We start from the raw sequence: 8,042 nt of genomic DNA on the forward strand, positions 1-8,042 counted from the left end.
AATGTTATTTAGAATCTTAAAGGGAGTGCAAGCATAATTCTAAACGACCCTCCATGCAAATAATGGAAAGCACGACTCACATCGATACATCGATATTGTATGCTCAAGTATAAATAACATGACAAAAAGTATGAAGTGACATGCGCATATAAACTGCAGGACAAAGTGAAGGAACATAAATAAAAAGAAAATTAAATTTAGAAAAAACAACAATATCTTCCACAATATTGATTAAATATAAGTTTCAAGGGTACTGTTGTGAATCTGGCTTTGCTACTTTAGCAAGGAGAATTACCTGAAATTACAGTTTTTTTACAGTGTAAAACTGTGAGCTTTTAAACAATTCTTATAAATCTTTATACCAAACAGTTTAATTGTACAGTTATTATTAGAAATTTATCAACGAATTTAAAAATGAGCCAACACAAATTTTATCTGAGACACCCTGACTTATATTTTATATTATAAATATATTATATATCTTGTATATTTATTATTTCTAGTTTCCATTAGTATTCCATTGTCTGCGCTGTGTCTCATATTAGAATTATAATTAAATAATTAATTGTTCTAGAAGTATGAAGAATGGAGATGAATAAAGATGTGTGAATCCAGGGTTTCCTCCCTACAGCCTATTCTTTTGTCCCAGGTCAGGAAAAACGCGCCAAATTTACAGGAAACCGTCTGGCATGGTTTCCCCCTCAAAAAGGCTTGAATAAAAGGGAATACCTTCTTACTATGAAAGCTAGCTAACAGCAACAACAACACATCGTAACCACGTCAGAAAAACAAGTTAACATCAACACAAAAAAAAACATCTGTTGACCTTCAACGAATAAACCGTCATTATAATATGTAGTACTTTATTCTTATACAAGAATTTTCATGATGAAAGCAATGTCAGGATAAAGAACATTTTTTTTATTGTATATAAAATGGATTTTCAGGCTTTCACTGGCACTATTAATGAAATATGTAATAAAAGATAAAAAGAAACTAATGGAAATATAAATGATTCTGATCATACATTCACATCTTATTGTTATATTGTTCTAATAGATTATATAGATAAAATAAGGTAATGGTTTTTAGTTAACCTTATACTTTTTAGGCTTTTTTGTTTAACATTTTTAAAGTTTAAGAGTTGGGGTACTTAATAGGTTAAAAAAATAAACTTTCAAAAGTAAGTCAAAAAATGTAAAAAAAAAATGGCTAAAAGATAAAATCATACGTGATGTAACACATTATTTATTAATTGATTATAATCCATTAAAAGAAAAATTCCTGTATAACCTATAACACACTGTATGGAGAAAGAAATCCCCCAACGGGAATACGGTTCAGGGAAAAACTAAAAACGCACCAACAAGTTAGCAATGGCCAATGAAACCCTAAACACTCAGGTTCATTTGAACTACTAAACACCTTTATGAGCAGCTAGCTTTAGATTAGTCTGTCTTGATTTTATTGTGGAAAACGTGTTGGGTCAACTACATACCTGGTACACCAGACGTTCTGGGTCAACAACATACCTGGTACTCCAGACGTGCTGGGTCAACTACATACCTGGTACACCAGACGTGCTGGTACGAGTAAAGATTAGATTGGTATCCTTATACTGGTTCATCCAGCAAAGAGTACTGCAGTGATAAGATTTTAAGGCAACACGAGACAGTACAATAAATAAATCATCCCTTTCTTTAGTTTGACAAATAAGGAGCATGTCCAAAGACTTTAGCCATGTTTCCCAGAAAAAAATGAACAAAATAGAACAAAACTAGATCTCTTGTTCTATCTGTAAAATCTGTGTCTTTTTCTCACATGGAAAGTGTGAAAATTCTTATTTGATTCTATAGATTTTCTGGGAAAACCAATATACTACAAAATTTGTTCTTTTCCCTTTTATTTCTTCGTTTTATCTTCAATCAAGCTTTTGTCTTAGATTTTTTAAAGTAGATTAAAAATTAATATAATACGGTGTAACATTCTTTTTATTTCTAATCAACGATTTTTGCAAACTAAATTTCCTATCTTTTATCTTACCAACCCACCCACCCCCTCACACTAAACTAAGCTAGCGGAACAAATAGGCCCATGATAGGCCGGGTACTGTAAAAAATCGGGCCGACATCAAATAGGATCGGGCCGGAACATGCCGAGCGTCATTATGGTTGGTACTGTACAAGGGGCTGGGACCCTAGTCCACCGTGCCCTTTACCCCCCTCTTCTCAACCCTTTCTCCACCTTTCCCCCCATCTCATTAAGCTGTCATACGTATATTCCCTCATCTAGCTAGATAATTTTTATATATAGTATAAAGTAGGAAAGTATTTTATTTACTAAACCTGTTGCCTAAAGCATAATTGTTTCTATTTGACGTAATCACATAAAAAATGACATATTTCCCCCCCCCCATTGTCATTGTAATAGTATCTTGAACAATTGTTTTTATGCTTTATTTAATGATTATTCATATATTCTTTCTACCTAGAATTATGTAGGTTTTAGGTAAATTTTAGGTACACGGTACAGTAGGTACAAAGTACACAGTAAAAGGACACAGTACACAGTACAGTAGGTACACAGTACAGTAGGTACACAGTAAACATGAATTAATTTATGCACATGTTGTCTTTAAAACAATTGGGGTTTGAGAAATACCAGATTTGTGTGTTTGTACAATTGTAATTATCAATTCAAACAGTTTATGGAGTTCATGTTTCCAGCACATTTATTTCTTTCACATCTTCAACTTTTTTAAGAACTCAATTATTTTTTTTAAATCAAATCAAACATTGAAATATCAGAAAAATATAAAGTTTTAAAACAAGAAAATTCTTTTAAAAAAAGCGTTATTCATTTTTTTTATATATTTTAAAATGTTGATGGAAAGCTGTGAATAATAACTGATTGAAAATTTTAGATTTTAAATTAAAACAAAAGGTTTTCATTAGTAATCTTTTGTTTTCGTGTTCTAACAACTTTTTATTCATTTCCACACCAATCTAAAGTAGGAGCTTAGGCTTTAGATATTAATGTTTATCTGAAAGGGCTGTGATAGCACTCTAGGACTGTAGGACTGTAGAACTGTAGGACTGTAGAACTGTAGACGTAATTTCGACTGTTCGATTCTCAATAGCTTTGTCTGATTAAGGATGCATGAGATCCTTAAGATATTCATTATCTTTTCTTTCAAAATTGATTGTTTACATTTGTGGTTTCTATTGAGAGCGACTTAGTAATTTCTTCAGGAAACACCAGAGGAAATTGTCAGAATTCAACACTTTTCAAGCTACAAAAACAAAAGCTAAAGGACAGTCTTGTTAAAAGGAATTAAAGACTGACTTGTCTATGTGAGGTGTTTTGTTTGAGATCAATAATTTACTTCATTTATATTTATACATGGGTCTTGTCATCTAGCACAAATTTCAATTTTACACACCCTCAAGGAAGGTTTATATATATTTGTATGTTTGTCTGTATATATGTTAACTATAGTAGGCCAAACGGCTGGACCGAATTGGTTAACATTTTTTGAGGAAACTCATGGCCCATGGGTAAACAAGGGCTAAAAATAAATATTTTTAAATTCCGTGGACAACGTCGGGCACTTGAGCTATTAAAGTATAAAGTATAAAGTATGATGTTGATCTGAGAATATATTAGAATATATAATCTAGCTTCACCACTTAATTACTTGATTAATTCAGACTAGCATTAGAACACTAATTAATATTCTCCTAGCATTTACTATACTTGTATCACACACATTCGAGCCAATTAAAAACTCTAATTATCTTTTGATGCATTTAACTAATCTCAAATTTTCTTGATACAAAAATATAAAAAATATTATTTTCAAAATGAATTTATCTTGTAGCTTCAAAAGTGCAAGGCATACTCTTTTTGGATCTTTTTTTGAAACCAGCTTTGTATAGTATTCTATTAAAAAAATTCTTTTATTGTCACGAACAGTCCCAGAAAAAATTTTGTTGTTCATTGATGTCCTTTATGTGAGGAATTCTTCAATTCCCTTTAATTATCATGAACAGTCCCATTAAATGATGAGTATTTGCTATAGAATGTATGTGATAGTATTTAATAAAGATAAATCCTTTAACCCTCTTTTATTATCATGAACTGTCCCATAAAAGGGACTGTACGCGTAATTTCAAGTAACCATCCATGCAAAGATGGCAATGCACGATTTAATTCGGTACCCTTGATGTACATTTTTAATGTACATTGCACAGGCCACTTTAGCAGAGAAATCGCTAACGGAAATAAACAGTTTAAAGAAACAAAAACATGGATATCTTAGTCATACTTGAACAGGCAATGCTTTAAATGGTACCGTTGTAAATCGGGCATTGCCATGTGTACATAGAGGGTCACTTGAAATTACGCTTACAGTCCCTTTAAATGGTTTATTATTGTAGGATGCCCTATGTGATTGTGCGTGAGAGTTATATTCAAACAAGTTGTATGGTGGATGGACTTCCTCTCAACGAAATAAGGTCATTTTTAAAGATATAAATTACATACCCCTGAGGCACGGGAAATAATGGTTACGGCTAATAGTCATTGAGCTTTAACTCCTTTTTTTACCTGTTAAAAGAAGATTTTCTTATTTGCTATTCAATGCTGGATGAAAAACTAAAAAAAGGTTCAAGGTATCAATTAAGTTAAAACTAACCAAAGTATATTTGAGACAAACATTCACTCCTGTATGCCGAGTCCATTGATGCCTGATCCAATCAGGGTTCAGTCATGTTTTTGGTGTCTATTCTGAACCAATAGAAATTGCATGGCGGTAACATCTATCTTTCTATCTATCTCATTATCCAATTAGAGATAAATCCTTATATCGGTGCTATAACAGTAAATGGAAGTATTTACTTCGACTCAAACTAAAAAATTGGTTCAAAATGAATAAAACTTGAAAGTAAGGTGTGTTAAACTTGAAATGACAAGATAAAGTCTAAAATAAGAGGACACTTTTTTCTTTTATTGACTTTCGCATATTTGACTAAATGATTTTGACTTTACAAGGTTCGCACTATGCACTTTGATAAATTTGTATTTTTATTTTTTAAAGTTTTGTATATTTATTTTTTAAAGTTTCGTCCTGCTCCTTCTTAATGTCAAATAGCATAAGATTTACAATACTGGAACAAATTGTTGCTATTCCATGAATTTGAATATATTGAAGTTGTGTCAAGAAATTTCAGAGTTTGACTTTCATTATCAAACTTAGGATTCGACTGTTTATAACAACTTGGAATAATGAAATTCAAGATGTATATATTTGTCTTCAATCTTTATTCTAAATTCAAAATCCTATCAAATTAAAGGGTTTACTTTTTATTAAGTAATCTTTTACTCCATTTGCTCTTTTTTTTGAAGGATTTTAATCAGCAATTTCCGTGCATTTTAAATAAAAAACTAAATATATGATTAGTAAGTTTAAATACAACAGGCGTATCCAAGAGTTTTTTTTCTTGCATATCTGGTTGTAATTCGTGTAAAAGGCTTTTGGTATATTCCTAGAGAACGATTTTTGGACCCCCCCCCGGAGCCCCACCCCCTCCTATCAATTTTGTACATGGGTCTGACAGGAAGTTTCTTAACTTAACCGAAGCCGTGGCCGCAGCGCTCGGCCCCCTAGCCCATCATAGTCGCAGCGCTCGGCCCAGAAAGTGTCTTAACTAACATAACCCGTGGCCGCAGCGCTCGGCCCCCTAGCCCATCATAGCCGCAGCGCTCGGCCCAGAAAGTATCTTAACCTAACCTAAATAACAAAAAAATAAATAATAATAAATTTGCTGAAAAATAAATGGTCATGTACAAAATTGATAGGAGGGGGGGGGGTCCACAAATCGTCCACCAGGACAGACCCAGGCTTTTCAATATCTTGCTTCATTTTAAATGACCAAAGGAATAAAAACTTTGCCACAAACTTTGATTTTCTAATCCCTACATCATTGGAACCCATTGTCGAAGACCTTAGATATTTCTGCCTATGAAGTATGATAATCTAACTTTGAAATAGAGGTTTAAACCTATAGCGTTTAAAGATATACGGAATAGAAAACTTGAGATTGTGGCAAAGACTTAACTCCTTTGTATATATCCAACCGCACTGCAATATAAATTGAAACAATTAAAATTCACCCAGTATAAAAGCTCATAGAGTGTGGAATATGAAGACAACATGACAGCAAACTTATGTGTTTTTGATCTTGTTTTAAAGCAAATAGAGCTTCATACCTTAAAGGAGTGCTCACGAAAAATGAAAGAGCGTATAGGCTTACGGCGAAAAAAAATCGCTTTTGATCGTTACTAATCTTACTTCTATCTGTTGCATATAAGAGCATCGAAAGCAGGGACACCTGGCGGACAAACTAATTGGCGTTTAAGTGCATTGTATATAAAACAAATACAAAATATTATGAAAAATTGACTGTATATGAATGCGTCGAAAAATAATCGATGACTGGTTTTAATAACTAAATGATTAGTTTGATATTAAATAGATTTTTATGATTCGAGTTGTATGTTGCAGCTTTCTCAATTTGTATGAACTCTACGTTCTGTTGTATAAGTCGTTTTTAACAATTTTCTCCTTACAGACACAATAGATAGAAGTAAACAACAGTCGTCTTTTTATTCCACAATTGAATTGTAAACACAGTCGATGAATTCTTTTTGAATTTCAATTTTTTCTCTTGTTCCAGACTGTTATCTGAGAAAGCCTCATCCCCCTCTGATATGCGAGACGAGAAGAACCGAAGGAATTTATTCAAACCTATTTAACATTTCAAGTATCTAATCTAATGACAAACTTAAAAGGACTGTAAGCGCAATTTCAGGTTACCCTCCATGCAAAGATACCAATTCCTGATTTACAAAGGTAGCTTTGCAACCTTACTCTGATAAAAAAATTTGGAAAAAAACAGTCGTTTTTCTGACTCGAAAAGTGTTTATTTCTATGAATCATTGCTTATTATACAAACAAAAAACCGCATGAATGAAAAAAAAACTTGAAGAAAGAAAAACATGGATTTCTAATTCAAACTTGGTCAAACAAATATTTTAAGGGAAGTGTATTAAATCAGGCGTTGTAATCACTTGAAATTACGTTTACATTCCCTTGAAAGGGACAGTAGAACACTTTTAGGTAACCTTCCGTTTAATTCTTGGACATTCCAGATTCACAATACTTTCCTGAAAATTATGGATATATAAATTTTTAATTGCAAATTTTCATGAAAATGATTTGTATGAATGTAAGCATATTTTTTTTTTGTTACTCCAATAACGGTGTAAATGGAATAGTTGAGTCTTTGTCAAAAACTCTGATTTTCTAATCCCTATATTTTTGCAGCCCGATGTCGTGGACCTTAGATATTTTAAACTGTGCATTCTGTAAGATTAAATGTTCTAAGTTTAAAATATAAAAAGTTTACAACATCAAATTGCAAAAATATGTTAAGAAATTTCAGCTTGTGACAAAGACTGAATTCCTTCATAATTGGGCAGTTTTATTTACGTCTGAAGTAGAGATGGACATCGTTTTTTTTGAATGAACAAAATTTCAAAAAATGATCGGTTTTTGAAAACGAACGATAAAAACAAAAACGAACGATTTAATATTGTTCTAACGAACTTAAAAAAAAGATCGTATTTTACTGAATGGATTAATTTTCGAAAAGATTTAGACTTAAATAACGATGGTTTTTTTTTACTGAAAGAACAATTTTTACCAAACTTTTGAAATAGCGAAAGTTATTTGCCACAAGAACAATTTTGTTGGACAACTTTTGAAAATAACGATAGATTTTTAACTGAACGAACGGTTTTATCGCTCAAACGATTTACTGAACAAACGATTTTACTGAACGATTGTTCAGTGAGAAAACGAAACATATTAAAATGACCAATAACTTTGAGAACGAATGATTGCAAATTTTTAAACGATTGAAAAAAAACGAACAAAATGGTTCGTTCATGAACGATGAACAAACGAAATGAAAAAAGCT

General features: G+C 32.0%; 1 long non-coding RNA gene across 1 annotated transcript; it reads left to right on the forward strand.

Moving 5' to 3' along the window:
* The first annotated feature begins 568 nt into the window (after positions 1-568).
* LOC111715905 (uncharacterized) lies at positions 569-6,799 on the forward strand. Its single transcript, XR_002768339.1, has 3 exons — positions 569-649; positions 4,440-4,517; positions 6,738-6,799. It is a non-coding gene; the product is annotated as an uncharacterized LOC111715905 (long non-coding RNA).
* The last annotated feature ends 1,243 nt before the right edge of the window (positions 6,800-8,042 follow it).

Source organism: Eurytemora carolleeae, unplaced genomic scaffold (genome assembly GCF_000591075.1).
Source record: "Eurytemora carolleeae unplaced genomic scaffold, Eaff_2.0 scaffold1901, whole genome shotgun sequence".
In the NCBI taxonomy this organism is placed as follows: Eukaryota; Metazoa; Arthropoda; class Copepoda; order Calanoida; family Temoridae; genus Eurytemora; species Eurytemora carolleeae.